Here is a 26,796-nt window from a genome sequence, read left to right on the forward strand (position 1 = left end):
TCTGTTCCCTTCCCTGCACACGCTCCAGACCCTCAATGTCCTGAACTGAGGGGCCCAGAACTGAACCCAGGATTTGAGGTGCGGCATCACCAGTGCCCAGCACAGGGGACAGTCGCTGCCCTGGCCACAATATTCCTGCTGCAGCCCAGGTGCCTTTGGCATTCTTGCCCACCTGGCTCATGTTCAGCCACTGTCACCAGCACCTCCAGGTCCTTTTCCAGCTTTCCAGGCACTCTGTCCCAGCACTGCATGGGACTGTTGCAACCCAAGTGTAGGAACTGGCACTTGGCCTTGACAAGCTTCATAAAATTTGCAGTCAATGAAGTGAAGGCACAGACAAGATTTATTTTCTGTTTCAGCTTGGGAAACTGGGCTCTCCAGGATCCTGGAGAGTCAGGTACTGCATCAACCCAGAGCTAAAACTGCAGGAGGGGTTACAGCCCAAGGAGGGTGTACATTTATTTGAGCATTATTGAACCGATTGGGATCTCAAGCAGCATGGTTTTGGCAAGAGCTCTTTTGCAGAGTTTGCAGGTGCTGGCTTTTTCCACAATACTTCTTTTTTTTCCACACCAAGATTTCAATGGAGCAGCTCACCAAAAAAAAAAAAAAAAAAAAAAAAAAAAAAAAAAAAAAAAAAAAAAAAAAAAAAAAAAAAAAAAAAAAAAAAAAAAAAAGAAAAGAAAAGAAAAAGTGTAACAGAATAAGAGCAAATAGAACAGACCTGAACCCTTTGAAGGTTTCTAGAGCTTGTGCTATTGACAGTTTCTTTCTTGAATTTGCTTTGTCTTTGTGCCTGGTGAGTATCTGACTGCTGTTTTAGGGACTACTAGCATATTCTACTGAGCACTAAATTTTACAGTACCCCTACAGTAAGCTTAATACCTTTTATCTTGAATACTGTAGTGCATGTACCTTTATTTATAATGCATTGTACAGCCTGTGATGCTCACTAGTGCTGTGTTTTTACCATTAGCACTCCAGGAAATGAAAGCACTGTAGCTTACATTAGGACAGGGGCAATTCATGGCAGTCTTATTTGTCAGGGCAGCTTTCATTTAAATTGAAGCCTGAAGTGGTCTACTGGAATAGGGAATAAACAGCTACTAGGCCAAAATACTAGAAAAAACTCAAACTGAGGAATAAAAACCCATAGAAAGTCATAATTTTTGCTTTTCAGTTCATTTTTGAGATGCACAGTGGAGCAGAAGTGGAAGGATATGAAGAGTCAGGAACTAGCGATGGAAAGAAGAGACCTCTGCTACCTGATGGTATTAAGAATGGAGAGAAAATGTAGGAAAGAGTAGAAAGAACAAAACTTGAAAAAGAAAGGCTTAGAGAGTAGAAGACATAAACTAATTCATGGCTTCAAATTTAGGAACATGGCCGTTGCCTAATTTAGTTGTACAGCACCCACTGAAGTTCTTTCCTTGAGTTCAAGGGGAAGTTGAGATTTCTGCCATCAGAATTTGGGCTCCATTTTCTCTTCAGATGGTGGAAAAGCCTCTAAAAAGGAGCCAGTGCTCTTGACTCAGAGTGGGATTGAAGTGAGAGGACCAAACTGAGTGACACAAAGCCTCTGGGAGATAGGAGAAAAATATCTATTGAGGCCAAAAGTGAGATGGAGGGAAGGAATAAATGCATGTGGAGAGTGGAGGCAGGTCCATCATGTCCTGTGACTCCACACCACAGGGCTGTGTGTCTGCTCAAGGGAGAGGCTGTGCTGGTTTTGGCTGGGGTAACATTCTTCACAGTAGCTGGGGCTGTGTTTAGGTTTTGTGCTGGAAATAGTGTTGGTCAGGCAAGGATATTTTTGTTGCTGCTAAACAGGGCTTGCACAGAGTCAGGGTCTTTCTGTTCCTCACCCCACCCTACCAGAAAGGAGGCTGTAGGTGCAGAAGGAGTTGGAAGGGGGCAAAGATGACCCCAACTGACCAAAGGGATAATCCAGAGCAGATGGTGTCCTGGATGGCAATAAAAGCTGCTGGGAAGAAGAAGGAAGGGTGGGGATTGTTCAGCTTTATGTCATTTGTCTTCTCAAGCAGACCTTACATGTGATGGAGTCTTGTTTCCTTGGATGTGACTGAACACCTGTCTTCTCACAGAAAGTGGGGAATGAATTCCTTATTTTGCTTTGCCTTTCCCCACAGATTTTACTCTACCTATAAAACTGTCTTTATTTTGTCCAGCAAGATGCCTCATTATTACCTCTCTGATTCTCTCCCTCTTTGAGCCAGGGGGAGGTGAATGAGCAGCTTCCTACAGGGGTTAAACCACAACAGATGGTGAGACCTTGGACTCTAAGGTGGGCAGTGCAATGCAATGCAACCCAGAGTTTCCCAGCTGGAGCTGAATACTCTGGAGCTGACCAACCCCACTGGAAGGTTTGTATCTGGACAGAGCTAAGAAAACTTTCATCATCTGAAGGAAGGCCCAGTACCCAATGTACCACCATTTTTTAAAATTTATTTTTGCATTAGAACCCACACCTTTGGGAAGAGCACTTTTTGTTATCTACAAAACAGATTACAAGGAATGCAGAGGTCCTGATCCCGCTGACAAAGCGCGTGCTGCTGATCAATGACAAACTTGTATTGACTGAAACACCATCAAGCCCAAAAGATGAAAGCAAACCAGGAATGTTGTGATTTTTTTTTTTTTTTGCATGTTTGCTGGCAATGAACTACGCTACAGTAGAAAAATGGGGTTGATTCTGCTTTCTCTTCCCAATGTGTAAAAGAGGAGTAATGCCATTGAGTTCAGTGGAGTTTGTGTGAGTAAGTGGAAAATCAGATTCAGGAGCTCTATCGAACCCAGCCCCACATCTTGTAAGATTCTGCATTTCCCCTTCTTTCTCACAGGAGCTCTTTGTTTCTATTTTTCCCCTCTGTGTCTCTCTTTATTTTCCTTTCCTTTGAAGTCTTAAATCCTAGAAGTGACCAATCTTTTATCCATAATCTGCAGCATTCAAATTAAAGGGAATGGTCTATAGATTCTAGGATTTTCTGCACACTGTGGCTAAATCCTAGTGGAGTCCCCTACGAGCTAAGAAAGACAGGAGAAGAGTGTGAAGTTAATTTGATCTAATCAATGTGCCACATGCAATCATGTTGTGCTCATTACTAGTCAACAAATGAGCAAAAGCCCTACATATATTTCTTCTTTTTAGTAAACTGTTGTTTTATCAAGTGATGGGATGGCCAAACACGTTCAGCAATCTCAGTAATTCCTGCTCTTGTTAATCATTGTGAAGCCTTGAAATTCCCAAGATTCCATAAATCTCCTGCAACTGAACACTTCTTAAATCCTGTTTGTGTTATTGCAGTAATAAATATGATCATTTTTCATAGCAAACCTGTCTATTGCTTTAAAGAAAATAGATAGACTGTAAATAAATGCATTTTCCTGCAGTAACATTAAACAAAAAGGTTAAGCTCCTACTGACAGGAAAGATGTATTTGCAAGTGATTAGTTATATTTCTACCATAGCGCTTGTCTGTGTTCTTCTTTTGATGTTTAAACAAAGCTCTTGAACACACTGGGTTGTAGTCTCTGATGTTGATTTATAGGTAGGACTGCATTCCAAACACTGAACTCGTAGGCAGGCATTAATAAAAAGGAGAGACTTTCTTCCTGCTGGTTAATATGTGACTAAGCTCTCCTGTTTTAGGCCTCAATCTGTCAAGAACAGGTGTATAATAGGGGAGTCCTTGAGGCGCAAAGACTGGAGCTATACACAAAGGGTTTTGTTCAGCTGCACTCAGGACAAATGTTGAAACACCAATTTACAAAATTGTTTTGACACAGAATTATTTTATGGCTATTATGACACAGACATAAAATTATTTAGGTTATCGGGGCCCAAGAGGATTGGTGGGAGCTCCAGGTGGACCTAACTAAACTACTGTAGGTAATTGGGCAACACAATGGCAGATGAAATTCAACACAGACAAGCGGAAGACAAAATGTGTTGGGAGAAGAGTTTGAGTGCTAAAAACCCCATAGACTAGAGGGAGGTCATATTCTTGAAGAGCTGATAAGAACTGAACAAATCTCACTCAAAACACCCAGCTCTGTGTAGATGGCAAGCATGTAGAGAACAGGGATCAAAATAATTCTGTCTTTTATATCTTGTTTCTAGTGTCAAACAGCCTCTTACGTTTCGAGGAAAGCAAATCATCAACAGCCAAGATATTCCCTCAAAAAAAAAAATTATCTTACAACAAATATCAGGCTAAAATTCAGAAACATCCTCTCAGTGCCAGGGAATTCCATCTTATTTAAATAAACTGTATTTATGTAAACTTCATCTTCCAGACATGAGATGTTGTTATGCTCTTGTTAGCAGGGATGGCAAGTTCCCTGCTATCAAACATTTTTAAGCACCTTACACAGTGATCAACTCACCTCTCTACTCTCCCTTTGATAATCTGAGTTGAGTCCTTAAGCCTGATATTGCAGAGCTTGTTTTCCAACCCAAGGATCAGTTTTGTGGCATTACTTTGAACTCTGTGTAGTGCATCCCTCTTTTGAAAATTAGCTACACCCTCTTAAGGGTGTAGTTGTTTATGGTCACAACATTCCCCTGTCCAACTTCAAAATGACTTGAAACATTTTTAGAGAGGCAAATTATTTCAGGTCTTTTAGAGGTGTTTGGACTGAGTGTTTCTGTGCTCTAACAAAGCAAAATGTTTGCATATCCATCACATACTTAAAGTAATAGCACTTTAATACTTACTTTACTCCAGCTTTTAAAGTTTGGGCTCATTGATCTCAGAGGTCTTGTCCAACCAAAATGATTTTGTGGTACTTGGCTATGTACCTGTTTGGTGTCTCTGCTAGGGCTTCTGTCAAAACAGCATCATGTTCCTAAATCTGTTACAATTAGGTTTGCATAGAACCTCTAAGGTTTTCAACTTTTTTTTTAAACCTTATTGCTGCCTTTTACACAAGACCCCTCAGTGATTCAGCACTAGGCAGAACAAATCAGAGCAGGCCACACAGAGCCAGCAATGCATCCATTGTATCACCCTTGTGCTGCAAAACTCTCTGAGGCTCACAGGCAGAGGGGTGACTGCTCTGAGAGCATCCACTCAGACTGGGTTTCAGATGCCTGGCCTTCTCCCTTCATATCCAAAATTATGGAATTTCCTGAAATCTTGAATCTTCTGCAACTTTATTCCTGAGCATAAACATATAAATATGTGTGTATATATACATGTATGTGCATGTGTATGTGTGTTTATTTATTTTTAACTTTTATTTCATTTTTTGTCTGTATGTATCCTTGTGATGCTGATCCTGATACCTGATCCTGATACTTAACCTTGTGATGCTGATGCTGAGCTAGAGCATCACCAGGGTTGGAATAAAAATATGATTCCAATGATTTCAACTGAGCTGAAGAAGGTTATGTAAGATGAGGATCTGTAGTATTACATTTGCTTTTTAGTGGTATAAGATTTTCTTAGTGATGTCAGAGCAACTAAGATCAGTGAGTCTGTAGGTTGCAATTGTATTGTGATCTCTACAGCTGAAAGAAATTGCTCATTTAATTAAAAGTGGAGTAGTGTTGGGTTCCTTTCTCAGAAAATAATTCAAGTAGATTAAAAAGACGTCTAGGAAACATTGTCTTCAGTTCACTTTTTATGCCTGTGTGCTACATTAGTGAAGGGGAACAATTAGATGAATTCTGCAGGGCTGATTGGGATTTTGCCTGAACAAATGTGTATCAGGCATTGCTCCAGAGATGTCAGCAGAGATAAAAAACATCAAAACAACACACAAATCAAGCAGTGAAATTGCTGCAAATGCAGAAATGAAAGTAAGAATCAGTATTGTCTTCATCAGAGTGTAGAATTTTTCTTTCCCAGTCTGAATTTTCCCTTCTGCAAATAATTTCATAGCAAAATATAATTGTCAAAGCCTTATCAGGTAACAAACTGGAACTGAATATTACACTCCCAGGCTCTCACTCATTCTGATATGGAAGAGAAAAGAAGAACATATCAAAACCATAACCACAGATCTAAGAGTATTAAATGTCTTTTTGTTCTGGCTTAAAATTTCCCTAAACTCTGTGCTGGCTTAGTATAATACCTTCCCCCAAATATTTCTGCAGGTTTCCCAAATAATTCCATAGGGAATAATTTAGAAAAGGGAATAGCTTTAGGGAAAAGGGAATAGAATAATTTAGAAAAGGGAATAGAAAAGGGAAAGAACACATAGGCAAGAAAAGAGAAAAAGAATGCCAAACTTCATGAAAAAAGATTTAGCTCACTTGATCCTGTGCAGCTTTCTGTGGTTTTGACCACATTAAACTCCACAGTGTTTTCCATGATGTTGAATTTTTGGGATTACAAAAAACCAAAACAACCAATACAAAGGAATTATTTAAGGAATTTTTGAACTTAATGAGAATGGAAGAAAAATATTCTCCACCCTCTTATGTGATTGACACCAAGCCCTCATGTTAAAGTTGCTACAGAGTTTTTCACTACATCCAAAGGGCTTTAAAGCTCACCCAATAAGCAAAGTGATCCCTGTGATTTGCAGTGATTCCTGAGAAATCTGTTCTAGTGGAAGGTGTCCCTTCTCATGGCAGGGGGCTGGAATAAGATGATCTTTAAGTTCCCTTTCAACCCAAACCATTTGTTGATTCTATGAACTTTAACCAAAAATGACATCTGTGAGCTGCAGTCAGAGCCTAGAATTGAAATAAAAGCTACTGGAAAATTAAAAGGAATTTAGAAAAAACTAACATAGTCTGGGCCAGTCTAACAAAAAAATGAAGTGGATTTTTAAAGTACCTTTCAGCACTAAAAAATTTGCAATCACAAGTGAAATTGTGAAATTGATTTCAGTAACAACATAAACCTGTTTGCATTTTTATATATAATTGCTAGAAAACTCAACATACAAAACACATAGCTGAATGCAGTCCTTGAGGTCCCTGTGTCTTGTGACTGCAATCCCCCCTTTCTGTTATTAGAGTAGGTGGGGAGGGGACTTGGGACTTCTTAAAAGGACACAAGAAATATAACTGTGCTGGGGAAAAAATAATAATAAGAAGAAATCAGGATGCCCTACTGAACAGCCAGAGTCGTTTTATGTGGAGTTTTCCCCTCCAGCAACCAAATGGAACCCAAACAAGACTATTTCTCTGAAAACTTGTTCCACCCACTATTCCCCAACTAAAATACATTGTAATAATATCATAAAACAGCCGAGGATGAAGAGTTTATTCTGATGGACTGCTCAACATCCTCAAAGAGTGGAAATTAATATACCTGGGAATCTCACAGTTGAAGCATTTTAATGCAAACTCGCAGTTTGTGGGGAATTGAAATACTCCACCTAAATAATTTATATATGTATCTGTGTATATTAAAAAAATGGAGAAATGAAATTTCATAATAGCAATAAGTCTGGGGATGTTGTTATCAGGAGATAATCACATCCCATGGGGGTTCTTGCACTCAGCTGCTCCTCCTCTCCCTTCTCTTCCCCAGTCCTTGTCTCGCCCCTGAGGTATGATTTTCCTCCTGATAATTCTTATTGTGCCTCTGTGGTTAGTAATAATAATTAAAATAAAACACTTTATTCACAACTTCCCTGGGTGCTCGGCATACCATCCAACTCCCCGCCCATCCTCTGTTTTCTCTGCCTCCACTATTTGATTAACTGCCTTGGAAAGAAGAAGAGAAAAAAATAAAAAATCCAATGAGAAGGGTTCTGTTTTCTGACAGAAAATGCAGAAGGCTGTTGTGGCTGTATTGATCGGGCTGGGAGAGCGGCATTGCAAACAAGCAGAGCTCTCCTGAGAAATATACACTGAAGATCCATACGTTCATTGACATTTTATAAGATGTCTAGACTTGCTAATCCACTATGAAAAATGCAAGCTTTGTAGTATAAGAGGATGGAGAGGGGGCCGTGTCTCTTGCTTGCAGGAGCAGCCCTCTCATGTACCAAATTACCAACAGTTTAATAAGGAGGGAAAGCAGGTCGAAATTAAGACTTGGTTTCAATGGCTGGGACACCCCCTGTATTTCCCAGAATGCAGAGCTGCAATTAGCCTCAAGCCAGAAAAAGGTTCTGAAAGGTTGGTTGAGATGCTGGCTGGATTTTGTCTGTGTATGGGGAGGAGAAAAGAGCTGTAGCTGAAATTTTATAAAGTCTGAAAGTCTCTGTACTAAATGTTCCGTTCCAAAGTCAGACACTTTTCCTGCTCCATCTATTCACCTTTCACAGCAACTTTTTTCCCCTGCAGACTGGTGGAGGATAAAGTAGTAAATACGACAAGTTCTCAGTGCCCAGCCATCCCTTTCTACCAGCCTCCACGGAGACTTCTGTAGGCAAAGATGAAAATGGGTTGGCAGAAACCACATCTAGAGGCGACGGCAGAAAATTTTCCACCCCAGAGATGGGAGGAAGAAGAGAACTCTAGGTCACCTTTGTGGCTTCTCATATTTACATCGTTGCAGGGATGCCTTAGAGAGATTCGAGCCTGGCTCAATTGCTCCAGCATCTTAGGGACCAAAACTGAATTTCTGCTGTCTGGCAGCTTGTTACCCTTGGAAAGAAACCCTCCCTGCCCCCTTTGCAACAGCTTCCCCTTTGCAATAAAATTTGTCTGGCAATGTAAAATAAATGTGTGGGTTTTTATCAAATTAGAGAGTGTTTCTTGTGTAAGGTGAAGGCAAGGGCAGGATACTGCTGTAGTTAAACTAGAGGTCTGTAACATCTATAAGGAAATTAGGTTAGAACTAGTAGTTTGTCCTGAATACAAATTCAAGTGCACTAATGTGTTTTGTGTATACAGTTAGAGCAGTGAAGGTGCAGGAAAGGATGTGGGATTTTTTACTACTTGGAGTAGCATGACAGCACTCAATGAAACTAAGTCACATACCCAGAAGTTCAACTACACAGAATGAATAGAACAGTTTGAGTTGGAAGGGATGTTTTAAAGCTCATCTCATTCCAGCCCCCTGCCATGGGCAGGGACACCTTCCACTATCCCAGCCTCATCCATCCAAGCCTCATCCATCCTGGCCTTGGACACTTCCAGGGATGGGGCAGCCACAGCTTCTCTGGGCAACCTGTGCCTCCCCACCCTCACAGGGAAAAAATTATTGACCAAGAACAATTGCTATCAAAATTACCATTCCTTAATTCTAAACCCCCTGCACTAACTCTGACTGACTTCTTGAGAGATGCTCTTAAAAACCTCTCTGAAGGACTTTCACTGATGAAAGAGAAATGCACTGGATTCATGTTATAAATTTTAGTCAACACTTTGACACTTTGATCACTCACAGTGCATTTAGGATCTGTTGGAGAAAATACTCCTTGCCACACAGAAACAGAGGATTTGTAAGTAAGGTTTAAACTCCCCAGCAGTAGGAATGCCTTTGGTAAAAATACTGTTAGGCAGGAAGATTCAAATTACAATAGCTGAGAAAGGATTTCGCTCGACTGCATGGATCCAGCACTCCAGTACAGTGTAATGTGTGTATATATATATATATATCCAGTAGTATGATCTAATACCAATCATATTTTTTATACATGTGTATATATATATATATATATATATATATATATATATATATATATATATATATTTCTAGCAGACTAATATATAATATATACCCAATGGAAATGAAAGAAGTCTTCCATAACTTGGCAACTAAAGCCAAAAATTATTTGAAGGTGGTCTACTGGCCTAGGGCAAGGGTGAAATCATTGGTGGGAAAAAGATGGGATAAGGTATTATATTCAAACTCTATTGAAGAGAGAGAGTAGACAACCCCAGGCTTTGGGGGACATGCACAAGAACCTTATTATATGATCCAAATACAGAAGTCCAAACTTACAAAAGAGTTGGATTTTATCTTCTGAGAAGCTACAGAAATCCTATCACCACTTACCCAGAATTAAGGTTTTAATATTTTATGGATAATGTGATCTGTTCCAAAGGGTGCAGGAGATTCCAGAAGTGCCCATCTCATTGCTCCCATAAGGCCATGCAATAATCTTCCAGAACAGAAATAAATATATTTCCTGGCAAAATTCCTTTATTATTATTTTCTTCTGGGTTTTTTTTCAAATTATTAAAGAGTGTTGGAGAGCAGTACCTCCAATCAGAACACCGTGTTTTTTAAAACTAGAGCTTGGTAACAGAGGAGGAGGTTTTGCCTGGAATTATGTTTCAATCTATGAGATAAAAGTTTATGTCTTCTGTAGCAATTTTCATTGTTTAATATTGTCATTCTCTAGCTAGTATTAACTTTATAAAACCTTTTGAAAAAAAAAAAACCTCACTCAATTTACTAGTCATCTTTTATCACCAATATTGACTGGATTTTCACCACTTGAATTATCACAGAATAGGTGCTGAATCAGGTCTAATGATAATGTTCAAGGGATGAAATAGAAACAAATAAAAATCACTCTCTCATCTCCTGATTATGAATAGAAATTAGCAGTAAGCCAAACACATTTAAATTCTTAAGACCCCTTGTGCACCTAAGATTTTCTGATGAACTCAAAATGCTGGTCTCAAAATACCCAATACAAAAGAAAAAAAAAAAGCATTAATAATTTCTTGAAAATTAGTCTCACTCATGTTGTTTTAAGGAGGGAATTAAAAAATATATAAAAATATCAGCAGGAAGTTCAACTAATAACAAACAAGTCTGAAAAGACAGATCTGAATACTTTAAAAAATCAAGATAAAATACTCTAGACAATTCTTTAGTTATGGAACCACCCCTTTAGCTATTTCTCAGTTCCACCTGCCTCAAGGAGCAAGTGAAACTGAGAAACCACTTTTTTAAATAATATTTTCTGGAAGCCAAGTAAAGTATTCCAGGAAGTTCAGCTCTGTGAGAAATTTGTGACTGCTTTCCTTTTTGATGTCCCTCCAGTGACAGGAAAGTCATTTGCCCCAGAGTGTGTATATAAATAAGAAAGAATCACGGCAAAAGAAGATATTTTTTTCCCTTTCACAGTTCCTATGGAAAAGGGCATTAGTCAAAAGAAGTAAAGTATGCTGGATCGTGACTCGTATTCATTACAGCTTCCTCAAAGCCAGCTTGAGTTCAAAACCACATATTTTTAAATTAATAGGTATGGGATCAATATTTTTTTTTCTTTTTCCAGGATTAGTGTCCTGGCTTCTGACAGAGGAAAAAAAAAAAATAAATCTTGGGTTTCTCAGTACAAAATCGAGAGTCTGTGACTTGCATATATAGTTAGCCTTGGAAACTGAGATAAAACCTTTGTAATGCAGCTTGGAGTTACATTGACTTCCATTGAGCTCTTGGCTGAAAAAGGGATCAAAATATGGCAATTCTGTTGTAGATGTACAAAGAAAACAGTGAACTTGACAAAGGATTTTTTTTTCATCTAAATGCTGCAGTTAATTTGACTGACTCTTTGTTTTGTTTCTAGGCTCAGGCTCTAGATTATCAGTACCACATATATGTTAATTCACTACAGGGAATTCCCAAATGGAGAAAGAAAAATAATTAAGTCATAGAACCATTTAGGTTGCAAGGAATCTTGAATGATCATCTGGACCAGACCCTTCTTCAAAGAAGGAACATTTCTGAAGTTATATCATATTGTTAATTCCCTTGCACTCCTCACATCCTGGTGCAGCTTAAAGGAATAAGAATTTTGCAGTCTGGACTTGCAGAACTGAAATTTGCCTCTTCTATTTCCTACTGATATAAAAATATAGTTTGCAACAAGTCAGTGTTTCTTTCATCAGCCTTCTCAAGAGTACTGGTCATGGGCAAAGTTTTTTATGTGCAACATACTGTAAAAAACACAAAACAAAAGTTCATTCAATTCACAGCACAGAACTTCAAATGATCTTTCAGACTTCCTAGGTTCCCCAATTCCACCCAAGATTAAAAAAAATATAATTCCAGCAGCATGTCTACTACTATTGGCACTGTACCACGGAGTAGGGCAAGCATCACAGAACGGTTTGGTTTGGAAGGGACCTGAAAGATCATCTCATTCCAACCCCTTACCATGGGCAGGGACACCTTTCATATCCCAGGCTGCTCCAAGCCCCATCCAACCTGGCCTTGGACACTTCGGGGATGGAGCAGCCACAACTTCTCTGGGCAACCTGGCCAGGGCCTCACCACCCTCACAGCAAAATTTTGCAATTTTATTCTCCTTAAGGCTTTAAGGATATAGGAGATATACCCCTAAACACCTTTTAAAGAAATCTATGAAATAATAACACACTAATAACACCACCAGAAGAGAGTAACAAAGGCCAATTATATTAAATGTTCAGGAAAAATGTCCTGTCTTTACTGATGAACAAATTGAGAGTACACCAAGGACTGACTCTGCACTGACATTTGGTGCCATTTGAAAAGACCAAAGATGGTTGAAACACCAACAGGGTGGCATCTGTGGCGCAGGACATGGATGGGTTTTGTACTCTTCAGCACTGATGGGTGGAGGAGAAGTAGAATACTGTAAGGTATTTAGAATTTAATTAGAGGCATTGATGTTTAAGAAACTTAACTGAGACTTCACATCTTAGCTTCGAAACTGTGACTGTAGATTCCTATTATTTGGTTATACTGCCTCAGCAGCACCTTTCTGAGCTGCTTATGAGAGAGATTAGTATGAATGTGTAGTGGCATGAAGTGTGTCAGCAATGATGTTTTCCATCTGGATAGAAAAAGCAGAGAGAGAAAAAATACTCTTTTTTTTTTTCACCTTGCAATTATTTCTTAATGGTAATAAAGCAAAAGAGAACTAACAAGGCCCATAGCTCCTAATGGCTTTTAGGGTTTTAGAAAATTTTTAGGCTTTTTGGACTTCTAGAAATTTTCATAGGTTTTGGCATGTTTTAGCATCATCCTAAGCGCTTCTGAAGCAAAGTCTCTCACCCAAAGTCTCACAGGGCTGAACCAGGGATTCAGCACAGTCATTTTGATCTGCATCAAATGCTTTACGCGTAAACCTGCCCTCGCATTTTTTCAGCCGAGTGGGAGAAGGGTTGATCTCATTTCTCATTTCCTACAAGAGTCACACACTGTTTCCCTGGAATCCTGCTGAACACCAGCCTCAGGTGCCTTGCTAGCCTCCTGTGTGTCAGAATCAGTCTGTGGAAGTCACTCTTTTGGGAAGAGCACAGTGACTGAGGCTCACCTAACACAGCACCGACCAGGCAGGCGACAGGAGCAGCAGCCCAAGCTTGCTGTCAGATGTAGGCCATTCCTCTTGTAGCTGAACCATCTTCTGTGGACTGGAACTCAGGAAGGCTGTGCTTCTGGGTGAAAAAATAATATATAGTACATGGCTGTTGGTTAAATTATTCATTTGTAAACCTTAGAGAGAAGCTAACTTATATAAAAAGTCCAAGCAGATAAAGACATACTGGATCATTATGACAATGAAAATAGTGTAAGGATACAAGAATGAGAAATACATTACAAGGTGTAACATATGCTTTATTTTTTGCTTGATTGCTTAAACGAGGTAGCAGTGGGAGACCACTATCCTGTGACAATGCTATGCTCCATTGACTTTATAAACCAAAATAGAATTACCCCTAACTAATCTGAAGACAAAATTGCTCTACAGTAACCGTATAGATATTGCTCAGTGGAGGATATAAATTCATGTGCTTAGTTTGCCTATAACCAGAAAAACAAAATTCTGTTTGAATTTATGAATTTATGCAGTTATTTTTCTCATTCTGACACCCCCTATACCTCAAACAAATGTGAATGTCAAGAAGTTTTTCATTTTTCTTCCATTTGTTTGCATCAAGCTTGCACTCTAAATTCCATTCTGGATAAGGACATATATATGTAAACATATTTGCATCTATGTGGGTATACAGAGACTCCTGCATGTCTGTCTGTCCTCAAAATCCACCCTGGGCCTTTCCCAGCAAAGCCATGGCTGGGATCTGACTTGCACATGGGGATTGAAGAACATTTGGGAGCAGTAGAGGCAAAGCCTCCTCTGGCAGGCAGTCAGAGAATCATTTAAAGCATTTTGATGGAATTTAGGGCAAATTTTCTCCCAGTAAACTGAAACTGCCAGATCTTCCTCTCTGGCCACATTTATAAATGTCTTTTATCTTTCAAAATAGACTGGTCTCACCCTTCTGCTCCTCTGGAATAGTGCTGAGACCAACCACAGCACTCTCTATTTGAAGGGGATGAGTGCAAACTGGTCCATGCCAAAAGATACCAAGGACCACTCTATTTATACATTTCTATAAACAGGTGATTTTGGCATCTGATTCCATTGCCCTAATTCCATTGTCCTACTAATTTACTAGCAAAGGAGCAACCTGCAGGTATTAGCCCCAAGGCTGATGCAACTTGATGAGATACGGGGGAACAGTTCCTTCCTGTGCTACCCAAAACACACATCATACCAGGAAATTCTTGTGCCAAAATCATGAATGAGTTTTCACAGGAAACCCTGGGAAAAAAACCCTCTTCAAATATATGGAAAGCAGGAGGTGAATATGACAAGATAAAACTGGCTCAAATATTGAGTATTTTTCAGAGCAGAACTGCTTAGTTTAGAGTATCAGCCTAAGGTGACATCTTACAGACAGAAAAACAAATAGTGTATAGTAGGAAAATGTTTTGATTAAGAGTTTGTAGGTGTATGCATTTAAAATATAGCATTTTACACCATTATTAAGAAATCACAGATTCATCGTTTTGTCTCGAAACAAACAATATGTCATACAGTCTTGTGTTCCTCATCTTCCTTCTCCTGGAAGATTTTTGTGCCCAAAACCTATTTTTTTCCAAGAGATATGGGTTATTTCATGGCTGAATGGAAAGAGAAGGCAATCCTAAGAATTTCTTTTACACTAAATCTGCTTTGATTCACAAGGCAAGAAGCTTTTTGGAAATGAGATTTGACCTTAGGCTTTGATCCTGCTAAGAAAGTGTGTGTAGAACCTTAAATATTTGCTCACGTACATCCTGTGAATTCAATGGGACTTTTCACATGATGAGAAATACAGAAGAGTGTGAAAGATTTACTTTTTACTTCAGTGGAAATAGACCATGGAAAAATGTACTTAAAATTCATTTAGCAAATTAAACAGTGTTTGTGGTGCAGGAAAATTATTAATTGAGATACCTCTTTTTTACGCAACCTGACAATTTATTTGTGGTTTTAATACCTGTAGCACATTAAGAGATCACATAATCATAGTTCTGCCCTTTCTCATGTCTCTGGTGGGTCAGGACAGAGCTGGATTAATTCTGATTTACACCTTCCTTAAACACAGAACCCTGGTGGTTACTCAGTGAAGGACTACACACTAGAGAGACATTCCAAAGAAATCATCACATGAATTTACACAAGCAGCAGAAGAAAATTGGAACAGTTCTCTTCTTTGATTACACTTAAAAAAAAGAAAAGGGAAGGAAAAAGAATAGCACTGTAGGTTTAAGTGCTCCATCAGGATGGAATACCAAATTCCATATTTTTTTTTAAAAGTGCTCTGACAAGGAAAAACAGGAGAGGAAGGGTGCTCCTATACACTTAAGTGTGGAAGCGTGAACATAGAAAGGGAGGAGGGGTTTTGGTGGCTTTTCAAGAAATAAGTGTACCTGAATATGCAAATGCACCCTCACTGCTTTGGTGTTTACACCTGATTCAAATGTATACAAACACATAACAGACAGGCCATTACACATTTTTGCATACACATGTATTTATTCATGTGCACACAGACACACCAAGGGTGTGTGTGACAGATCTAAGGAAAAACAAGGCTCTGACTCACCCAGTATTGTTTCCTCTGTTGATGCCAGATTTCCTTTTGCTGTTTTGTGTCTTTTGTCAGTGGTAAAGATGCTACTACACTGATGAAAGTGGAAAAGCAACAAATTTTGCTTGTCCTGTTTACACCTTAGCCGCTGTTAGGATTCCTTATTTACAAGAGTTTTAAACCAATTAACTACATTTTCCTGCACCCTTTGGAGATCAAATGAACCAGACAACAATGAGTTTAATATAAAAGTCAATCCAACAGACATACAAAAGATAGATCTACTTCTTTACTCTAAAAAAAAAAAAAAAGCCTGGAAAACGATGCTAGGATTTTCCTGATTCTTGCATCTGGGTTAGAAATCCAGAATCTCAGTGTTTTGACTCATACAGAAAAATAAATTAATTGTCACAATCTTGCTGCTGATATTTCCCATTTAAAGGTAACTGCACTGCAGCTCCCAAAGGAAAAAACTTTACTCTCTCTGATGGTTGTCTGTGGCAAACTTTATGTGAATTTCAGAAAGTCAGATCTGGAGATGTTCTGCTTTGGTTTAGCAAAAAACACCTCACCATAAAATTGCAGAAAAAAACTTGTAGAACCTCAAAGATTGTCTTTTCTTCACCAGTGTCACTCAATGTAATTCATGAGACAGTGACTTGATCACATGATTGAGCAAGACAGTACAAGGCATGGAAGTGGCGTCTTTTAATCCAACCTTGAGATCTAAAGTGGCATCTTCCCTGAATTTACTTCATTCTTGACCCTTTCATGGTCTTTTCTGAAAACTTAAAGGACTTCATCTCATTGTCTTGGCCATGGTGAAGCTTCAGGTAGGAGGCAGAAAGCTTCTCTCTGAAACTGAACTTCTGCAGACATAGATGTAGCTAATGGTAAGGACCCAGAGATCTTGTAAAAGGGCAAGGGAATTGGATATATACAAAAGAGAAAGCATAAACAGACATGGAGGACAGGTAGATTTATTGATATTTAAATGAGTTTTAGCCAGACCGAATTATAGAAACAATCCATGCCCAGCAAAAGACCGCAAAAGAGGAGGTGGAGGTACAGTGTGTTTAGAGTCACATCATCAAAATAAAAATATCTCACTGCAGAACACTGTGAGAAGGAAGACCTTACTGGGACTGTGGCACACAGTTTTATTTGATTTTCCTCAGAGGTATTAGAAAGCACTGCAAATATGATGAGATCCACTGGAACATGAATGAACTAAAAAGATTGCCATTGTGAAAGCATTCCCGGCTGGATGTTTGAATCTATTTGTCTTTCCAGAGGGGTCTGCTTCCAAAATCTTGGAGTGTACACACACATACACAGACATAAACAGCTGCAATAAATACACACACATATAAAAGGAAGATGAAACTTTTGCAGTTTCCATTTACAGGTCCATTAGAAAGACATCAAAGGAATATTCTGACATTTCTGGTCATAATCTCAGGCTATGCTCAGAAAGAATTGTTAACTGTGGTGCTCTGGCTTGATTCCAAGTTATATTCAGCTTATCTGAAAAAGGTACTTTCAGGTGAAAAGGTTATCCTTCATTCCCTCTCCAGGGACCCAGGCACATGTTGAAGACAGAGTGGCTGCAGTGCTCTACCTCAGAAGTGGCTGTATTTCAGAGGTGAGGGAATAATCCCATTCGTTCAACTCCTGCCAGTGGATGTGCACTCATGGGGGAATCAAACTTTAAAACTGCAGGCTGGAAAATGCTTTGGGACTTTCCAGAGTAGAAAGACAGATTTTAAAATAAAAAGCAAGGAAGGCAAGGAAATAGGGAAAATGAGGAATTGATAAAGAGTGAATAAGGATGGTAAAGAACAGAGGGGGAAAAAGAAATAGGAATTCAGAGTACAAGAATGATTTGAGATTTTTCTAGCTGAGCTCCAGGGAAAATCTGAAATGTAGAGAAGCTCCTACTGAAGAAATGTACCCAGCTGGTGGCTGAGCTTGGTCTTATGATTCTGGCTAAACCAAAGTAATTTAGCCATAATGGAATGAGTCTGCTTGTCAGAAATCTTATTATTCCTTCTGGTACTTTCCTGGATATTACAACCTATGGCAGAGGCTGGGAAAAGCAAAAGCTTGGCTCTTACTCTTGCTGATTTACAGAGAGGGAAATGAAGTCAGAATGTGTTCAGATTTAACTGTAATTTTTTACTTAACTAAGAGCCAAGCAGACTTCTTGTTTCCTTGCCCTCGGTAGAAATGATTGATAGCTGAACAAAAGCTGCGGCACCAAGTTCCAGATGATTAAGGAAATTCTTTCAGCACAGGGTCATTCACGAGCCCAAATGGTTTTGACAGAACAGATAAAATTGATTTAACTTAAGAAAGCCACAATTTTTTTCTAGCCAGACACCCATCAAACATTAAATATACAATGCAGAGGTACAGTGATCTTGAGCCAAAGCAGACTGTATTCTCTTAAGAGACCTGACTGGTCTTTCAATTGTACAAAGTGCATCCTCTATCTGTTTAGGAGGCTGCCATGCTTTATTAGAGTCAGATCAGCTGCATGATGGTGTGAGTCAGGCAGAATTGTTTCTCCCTGTGCATTGAACTGTCAATATCCACCAGACCTCTGCAATTTAAACTTGTGTATAAACAGTGTCTAGAAATGTTCAAGAAGTCCACACACCCAGAGTTCATCTATGAAGAAGATGCATCATCAAGCAAAGGATGTGTGTGGCATTGAGGAGGTATCTCCAGGCTGAAAAGGGGTTGAAAAAAAATTTTTATTGTGCATTTTAATTGTGTCTGGGTCTTTTGCTTATTGAAGTCATGATTGCTGAAGGACATAGGTGATCTTCCTGGGCCTGTGTGCTTGTCCTGTCCTGTCCCTGGCATTGTGGTGTCTGATTTATGACCATCTGCTGGTCTTTCAAGAAAAACATGCATGGGGTAATTTTGGTATACCTTTTGGGACTACCTAAAAACAGCAGCTAGACAAAATTAAGAGAATAAAAAGTAGTTATATTTATTGAAGGGCCTTCAGGTACATTTAGGGCAAATGAAGCTCCCCCCTTCCGTCAGGGGCTACACCCAAAAAATGGTTTTGGGTCATGGGTTTTCACACTTTTATAATTTTGGTCCATTTGCATCTTAATCTTCCAATTACAGCTGCAGGTAATGAGGCCATTTACCCCAAGTTTGCTGCACCCCAACCCACTTTTTTTTTACATTTCTCGGGGCCTGAGGCAGTGAGGTATCCTTGATTCTCTGGCCTAGAGAGGAACAGTTTTGTCTCACCAAAATGTGAAGACGGTAGCTAAGACTCTACATGGAGTTTAGAGCTATACACTAAAGAATTGCAGGATTACAAATATATGAAAAATATAAGAGCTAAAATCCTAAGGCAGATCATGCACCACTAGGATGTCCTGATCCAACATCGAGGTCGTAAACCTTCTCATTGGTACAGACTCTTGGAGGAGATTGTGCTGTTATCCCTGGGGTAGCTGGGTCCATTGATCAGTTGTATTGGGTCTGGATGCTATTAGCACGTTGAGGGGTTGCTCTCAGTCAAGAGGTACGGTCTAATTTTTGGAGGTTTTGTTTTTCTCCAAGAGATTTGAGGGAGAGTTTTATCCTCTCCCATTGTTCTCAGTCTTCCCCCCATCCCATCCCATCCCATCCCATCCCATCCCATCCCATCCCATCCCATCCCATCCCATCCCATCCCATCCTGCCGCCAGAGGTGCCACCATCCATCCTCAGCGCGCTGCCCCAGCGTGTGCTCATTGTCATTCCGCCCGTGTCCCCCCGTTCCCTGTGCTCTCCAAAGGTCAGCCCGAGGTCTGCGCTGGAGCGATAATGGGCGAGGGGAGCTCGCCAGCAGCTCCTGCCGCTGCTCCGGCGCTCGCTCCCCGCACATCAAGGCGCACACGCTCCGTGCTCCCTCGCCCTCCCTCCCTCTCTCTCTGCCTTGCAAATGACTCTGAGGAGCAGAGGCTGGTGGATGATTTAGGGGGGGTGGGGTGGAAAAAAAGCACTCAATTTTTTTCCCCCCCCTATTTTATTTTTTTTACTTTTTTTTTTTGAACTGGGCTCCCAGAGAGCACTCAGGGCTGCCACGCAGTGCAGGACGCCTACCTGCTCAACTGCAGGGAAACAAGCTTCTGAAGGCTTTAATGGGATTTTGCCCGAGGCTGTTTTATTAAGATGTCGGCTTTTTCTGCTGCCTCTGCAGCTGACACCATTCACTGTCAGCTGCCCCCCTTCCCCAGTCCCCCTCCTCCCGTCCCCCCCAACAATGCACCAAATTACTCGCTTCATTTAGTGCTCATGGCTCAGCACAGGCAAATAAGAGGAAAGAGTTCGACTTGACCAGATGAGTCTCAGCGAAGGGAGGTGAAAAGACACTGCTGCTTAACTGGGGGGTTTCAAGCAGAAAAGGGAAAAGATCAATACCACTGGGGCTTACTCCCACTCTATTAGAAAGAATCATATTTCATATTAACATAGCCAATTTAGGAGCCACATTTACATTCCTAATTTGCATCCTGGCTTTAAAAGCTCATTTGAAATGCATTGTATAATTATTGATGCCTTATATGTGAATATACCACACAGTGGCAGGTTGGAAAGGGGAGGAAATGCCGTCTGGTTTCAATAAACAAACTAGTTACAAGTTTTAATGAATGTTAGTCTGTAATAAATGACTTTTTTTTTTCTTTCTTTTTTCCATCTCAGATTAAAAAAAGAAAGAGTGGAGCTGGACGAGCTAATTAGGGGCTGTGTATTTCAGTAGCAAGAGTAAATGAGATACGGCACAGCAGTGGAAAATGTTCTGTGTAATGCCCCTTCCTCCCTTGTTGTGCCTGAGTGGTACTGGCAGAGAGAAGGATGGTTTCCTATCCAGAACTGAGCAGGCTGAGGAAATCCTGTCTGGAAGGCAAGGCACGCTCTGCAAGTGTCGGGAAAGATTATCTCTGATATCTCTCATTAAATTCTCCAGATTTCCATGTGAGCTTAAGGTAAACCGAGAGGAGGAAAGGAGTGGATAGGAAAAGTAATGATCTGTGAGTCTTGGCAAACACGTCCACGTCCTCACTTATTTCTTACTAGGTTATTTCTTTGGTTGGAAGGCTGAAATTATCACTGAGGTGGGGATAAGTTATCTCTGCATGAGGAAAACAGAAAGGTTCCCTAAAGCTGAGGATAATATCCTCATCTAGACTGAGGACACAGGGGCTGGGCTTGCTGCCTCTGCTGAGGACATGGATGAGAGGAAAAGTCTGGGCATTCAAGCTCTTTGACTTTCAGAAGTGAAGTGACAAGACACAGAAACCCCCAAGAGACCCCTATGTTTAACCCTCTCGTGGGTGAGCCCGCTCTTTGCCTCTAGTCTTGACAATGGATAAAGCTCCTTGATAAATTTCCTTGGCTCTCACAGGAATTTCATCCATTTGAAAGAAAAACTTCTCACCAGAACACGTTGAATGAGCCTGTTTGTTTGATGGCAATGCTTGGAATGTCCTGGGTTATGTGCAAGGCTTTTGAACTGGGAATTGGGAACAGACTGATGGTGTTTTACCCCAGCTGAACCCAACACCACTTTTTTATGTTTTGAATTTTGCAGTTTGTGATGTCCTTTACTTCTCCATTTAATTTCTTTGATCTGTCAGAGTAAATGCTTTCTGATTTGAGCTGATTGAGGTTTTCTCTTCAGCCTTCCTGCAAAAGGTTTTGCTGCTTAGCACAGGACATCACTGACTGTTGTAGACTAACAGATTTTGGATGGTCTATGTAGACAGCATTTGAAATGCATTTTGTTCATATGACACATAAAAGTTCAGATTCAATGAGTACAGGTAGAAAAAGAAAAGAAAAAATTGCCAAAAATCAAAATATCTTTGCAGAAGCTATAGAAGAAATATTTTTTTTCAAATTTCCTTCTTTTCTGCCATTGCAATTTTTAAGTCCAATTTCAACTATTGCTTGTTTTTGTCAATTCAATTTATCTCTATGCAGCTTGAGAAGACTTCCAGGGGCTGCCAACACATATCTAGTGCATCTTCCTCATGTAACACCAACCAAAGCTGAGAAAAGGTCATAAAATGTGTCTCTCTCTCATGAAGTATCGTGCTTTTCAGTCACACTGGATGTGAAATTGCTCAACCACTCCCTGTGGTACAGGGGTGTTACTACTATGTTGATAAAATAGAAGAGTAAAATTCTTCCTAATGTCCTGTTTCTCCCTCAGGTGCTGAAAACTGATAGAAAGAAGATGGTGCTGGTCATGTTCATGGCCAGTCCTCTGAGTCAGGATATTCCCTCTGACCCTGCAATCCCAAGAACTTCCTTATTTGTTGTTGCACGCAAGGAAAAGTAGCCACCCATCCAAATCTTGGTCATCTTCCAAACACTTTCCAAACAAAAATGAGATGTAGTCCATGAGCTAGAAATTTAGAAATTTCCTGGAAAACAAAGGTAAAGGATGGACTCTCCAGCTTCCTACTGAATCCCAGGGACTGCTGGCATGTTGTGCTATGCCTTTGTCCCTCTGCATCACAGATGCATCTAAAAAGAGGAGCACAGGTATCTGACTGTACTGAACAAGACAAATTACACAGAAAAACATTCTGAGAACATGACAAGTTACACCCTGAAGAGGGATTGAGTATAGACATTGATGTCTTGAGGGTTTTCTAGGCTATCTGTCCTATAAAAGAGAGAAATTGGCTTTTTCAGTTTCCTATTCATCTTATCTTAAAGCAGACATTTGTAATACATCATATGAATTCTGTCTTAAAAGTACTCCTTTTCCCTTTGTAAGGGAAAGACTTCCTAAGAAAATAATCTGCTCTAGAAGCTGACAAGTATCAAATGAATGTCTAATATGAGATCACTTGATCCCTTCCATATCAGGGAGTTGGAAGTATACGATCTTTAAGGTCATTTTCAAATCAAAATTTACCTTTAGGGTTTAGGAGATGTCAGTCTGAGAGGAGGAAAGACCAGCTCAGTGGTGGTATCTGGAACTATTTTGTTGCTTTTTTTCTTTCTGGTATAGCCCTTTCCCTGGTATAAGTTGAAACTGAAATCAACCAAGGTTTTCCAGATGTTTTTGGAGAGCTTATCCATGTCACCACTTGGATCTGACATCCCTCTCATTTGCCTCCATCTTACAACAAATGGCAGTTTCATACACTCAGTCAAATTCAAATTTTCCCACACAATTCTTTAAATGCAATTAACTTTGAAAAGAATGTCATGTTACTGGACTCAAAGTGGACACTGGTTAATCATGGCAGTGGGAATAGGATCAGCACTCAAATCAATGGAAAAAAACCCCAAGACTTTTCTGTGGAGAATGCATGATGCATCTTTTGGGTTTAACTTCTGCCACAAGTTCATTCTGGATCCTATCAGTAAATACTGTTTATACACATGTGCCTGTGCTATAAATAATAACTAAGAAGTCATTGAAGGGGGTTGAGCAATCCTATGTGAATTATACCTTCATGTAATTTTGTTATTTTCAGAAGACATCAGTGAAAATAAATTTTTTTCAAGTACCTTGAGTGTTAAAAGAACAACAGAAAGTCTGATTTCCTACAAGCTGGCATATATTTAATACAAAGGGTTACTCATACAATACCCTGAGTTTGCTGTGTAGCAGATCATCCCTGCAACACTGTGGATGGAGGAATGAAAGGAGTGAAACAACCTCAGTTTTAAGCATGCAGTTTACATTAATCACCACAGATTCCCGTGTAATTAGCAGAGAGAAATCAGCACTCCAGGCAACTTCAGTTTTCAGGTTTCTCAGAAGAGACGGAAATATTAATCTTTTGGAAATATTAATCTTCCTCACACTGAGGAGAAGTAGCTTAAATGAATAACACACAGTAGACATCTCATTTTTGGATGACTAACTTTCCAAAATGAAAGATATCAACAAGGATTCAGGCTTTCTATCAGGTTATTATTCCATTTACCTGGCTGTCAGGGACACACCTGGCCTCTCCCAAGGCAGAAGTGTTGGCTGTGTAGAGAATTCAGGCACTTCAGGAAGACAGGTTATGACTGTAATACCCTGTAGGAGCATAGGTTTGACTGCTGTGGGAATAGAAAAATAATAATAATAATGTTCATGTAAGGCTGAGACTCTCTGAGTGAGTTTCCTTGGGGTTTTATTGTACCTTATTAAGAACCAGATTTCGTATACTCTGCAAAATGCCTTTTTTGCACTGGAGCCATGTGGATATGACAAATTCTTTCTGCTATAAACTTTGTGCCTTGCTGAGAAATCATATACTCCAGAGGAATATGTGTATATATGTTTCCTAACTATCTGAAAATGTGGGTAGAAGTAAATGCAGATACATGCATATGCAGACACAAATATGTGAATTATCCACATATACACGTGTAGCTGGTTGGTGTCTTTTACAGTCAGAGAACAGGTTTGCCTTCAGGTATTTCAATTTAATGATATGAAGCACCTCAGCTACTCTGTTAAGCTGAATTTTGTTTTGCATTTTGATTATAAATTAGAAGAGCGGTACATTAACTCTGTTTTGAGGATAAGATTAAAAAAGGGCTCTGTTTATTAAGCTGCTACTGTGGTAATATTTTCAGCATACATTACATTTATAATTGACTTATTAAAACTTATACACTGAAAATTATAGTGATAGCACCCACAGGCTAAGAAATCATCAAAATATATAATGGCAATTTAAGGAGGTTTGTATCCACAAATGGGAATTTTTATCTGGTGCTCTCTTTTTCTAATGTTTTACTCACAGCTTTTGCAATATTCAAATATGTAGCTGGAATGCTGCAAAGAGATATTGAAAGGCAAGCATGAAAAAAAAAAGACTCAGAAGAAAAATTGGGTGATTAAAAAAGAGCCAAAGTATAGCAACATAAGACTATTTCAGGTAGGTTTTAATTCAAACTTAAAGGAAAAAATAAGGGAGTCAACTGGATCATCTTTTTATTCTAAGCTATGAATAATGTGGACTAATCCCTAACACTTTTCTTCATAAAAATATATCATTATTTCCCTATCTACTTTATTAGAACAGTGGAGATTATCACAGTGATGATTGCAACAAATTCAGAAATAAGTGCCAAAAAAACCAGCTGACCTCCTAATGACAACTAATGAGCTCCTAATGACTGCCATAAAATTTATTTATCCTCCTACCAAGTAGGTTGCCACAAAAGAGCAAACAAGGAATGTTGTGATAAACCCCAATTTATCCAAGCTTCAGGCTTGAATTCCTTTGAGCATATTTGGTGGCAGGTCAGTGACATGGACATTTTCAGGCTTGGTGACACTGCACGAAAATGGTCTGCAGATCAGAGATGGAGCTGAGGAGGTGCCAGGCAACAGGACAAGAGAAAACACAGTGCAAAGCTGTGACAGCCTCTGCCACTTATCACATAACCCAGCTGCATAACCCATGGCTGTAGCACTTTATATCACCCGTGATTCTGCAGTGATTGCTTTCCTTTGGCTTGTCCTCAGGACTAAGTAGCTAAAGATTTGTTGATCTCGAGACACTGGCCCTTATCATCTGGTAATCAGGATGGGAGGTTGAAATTTAGACCTTGTTTGCAGACCCTGCTGACAGGGATGACAAAATCAGACACAAAATGGCTAAACTTCAAAAGGATCATAGAGAATTGCTGGAAGATGATTTATTTTCCTAATAATAGGAATATAGTGCCCCAAGAGACACAAAACACCTTCCCCCAATCAGCAGAAACAATAAAAGGACCTAAGTGAGATCAAAATTCTTTTGGAGAGTAGCCAAAGGTCAGGAAGGACATCTTGAAATGCTGTTAAGGGAAAAAAAATCTTTATTGATGGCGTTGATCTGGTCTAAATTGGCTGTAAAGGGAGTTTTGTCATCTCATTTGAGTATGGACCCCAGCACTGCTGCTCTATAGACATTGAAATGTGGCTTCCTCAGCTTGAAGCTGAATGGCACTTTGTCAGGGTATGAAATTTGTAGTAAATTAGTAAAACAAAGATGAGAATAGTATTCTGTATCATGTGCTGCAGACCATGTCTAGAATCACAAAACTCAGACCTGAGTCAGGAATTTAACTGACTCCTATTCTTGTGACACTGCTACAAGTCAGCTCACCTCTCTCGTGGTGGTTTAGCACTGGCATTTAAAATATACAAAGTTATAGGTAACAAATTCGTCTCACACAGGTGCACTTAGACTGAGGTTTTTGAAGCTAAGATGCCTTGTCATGAAACAGCACATTCCTGAGTCTCACTTCTCCTCGTTTTGAAAACTTCTCTTTTTGCTTCCCCAACTCAGAAAATAATCAGACAGAAACACAGGGAAAGTTTCAGTGAGTTCCTTTCCCTGCAGGGTTTTGTGCAGGGTCTATCACAGAAATGTTTCGTGCTCTGAGGTTTGACAGAGCTATGACAAGGCTTAGGTAACCCTGGGCTGCTCAGAGCCAAGAACATACCCTGAAATTATGTGACATTCACTGCACTGAGGTATTTATTGAATGTCACTGAATGTGGCAAGTCAAGCCATGAAATGCTGAGACAGATATGGATCAAGTCCAGAAATAAACACCTTTTATTTCTGTTGAAGGATGGTTAACATTGCATCTCACTGCAACCCATGTCAACACAATTCAAGTGAAGACTGGCTGAGGCTTTGCACCCATGAAATAACATTTATGGAAACTAATAGCCATTGTAGCAAAATATACAAATCACAGGACTTAGAGAGCCTGAGCCCAGAGCTGCAGTGTATTTTCCAGGATGGAACATGTTTTCTCAGCGTATCTTCCGCTGATATTTATTTTTTTTATCTAACCAAAAAAGTTGGCATATTAGGGTTTCTTTAACTTTAAACAGAAGCTCTTTTGCTAATGGATTTGTATTTTAGACCACACAAATGCTGCTGAGTTATTCATAACTATTTTGAGTATCATAATCTTGGAAGGATGGGGGAGAAAAGGCATGAAAACTTCCATTGAATAGC

General features: G+C 39.6%; 1 long non-coding RNA gene across 1 annotated transcript in view; it reads left to right on the forward strand.

Annotated features, from left to right (window-relative positions):
- The first annotated feature begins 580 nt into the window (after positions 1-580).
- LOC139599797 (uncharacterized) overlaps positions 581-26,796 on the forward strand; it is a 337,792-nt gene continuing 311,576 nt past the window's right edge. The window contains exon 1 of the long non-coding RNA XR_011682310.1: positions 581-693. This is a non-coding gene — a long non-coding RNA (uncharacterized lncRNA). The remainder of the gene's footprint in view (positions 694-26,796) is intronic.

This window comes from Agelaius tricolor, unplaced genomic scaffold (genome assembly GCF_023055355.1).
Source record: "Agelaius tricolor isolate 1412-34295 unplaced genomic scaffold, bAgeTri1.0.p SCAF_1, whole genome shotgun sequence".
Classification (NCBI taxonomy): domain Eukaryota; kingdom Metazoa; phylum Chordata; class Aves; order Passeriformes; family Icteridae; genus Agelaius; species Agelaius tricolor.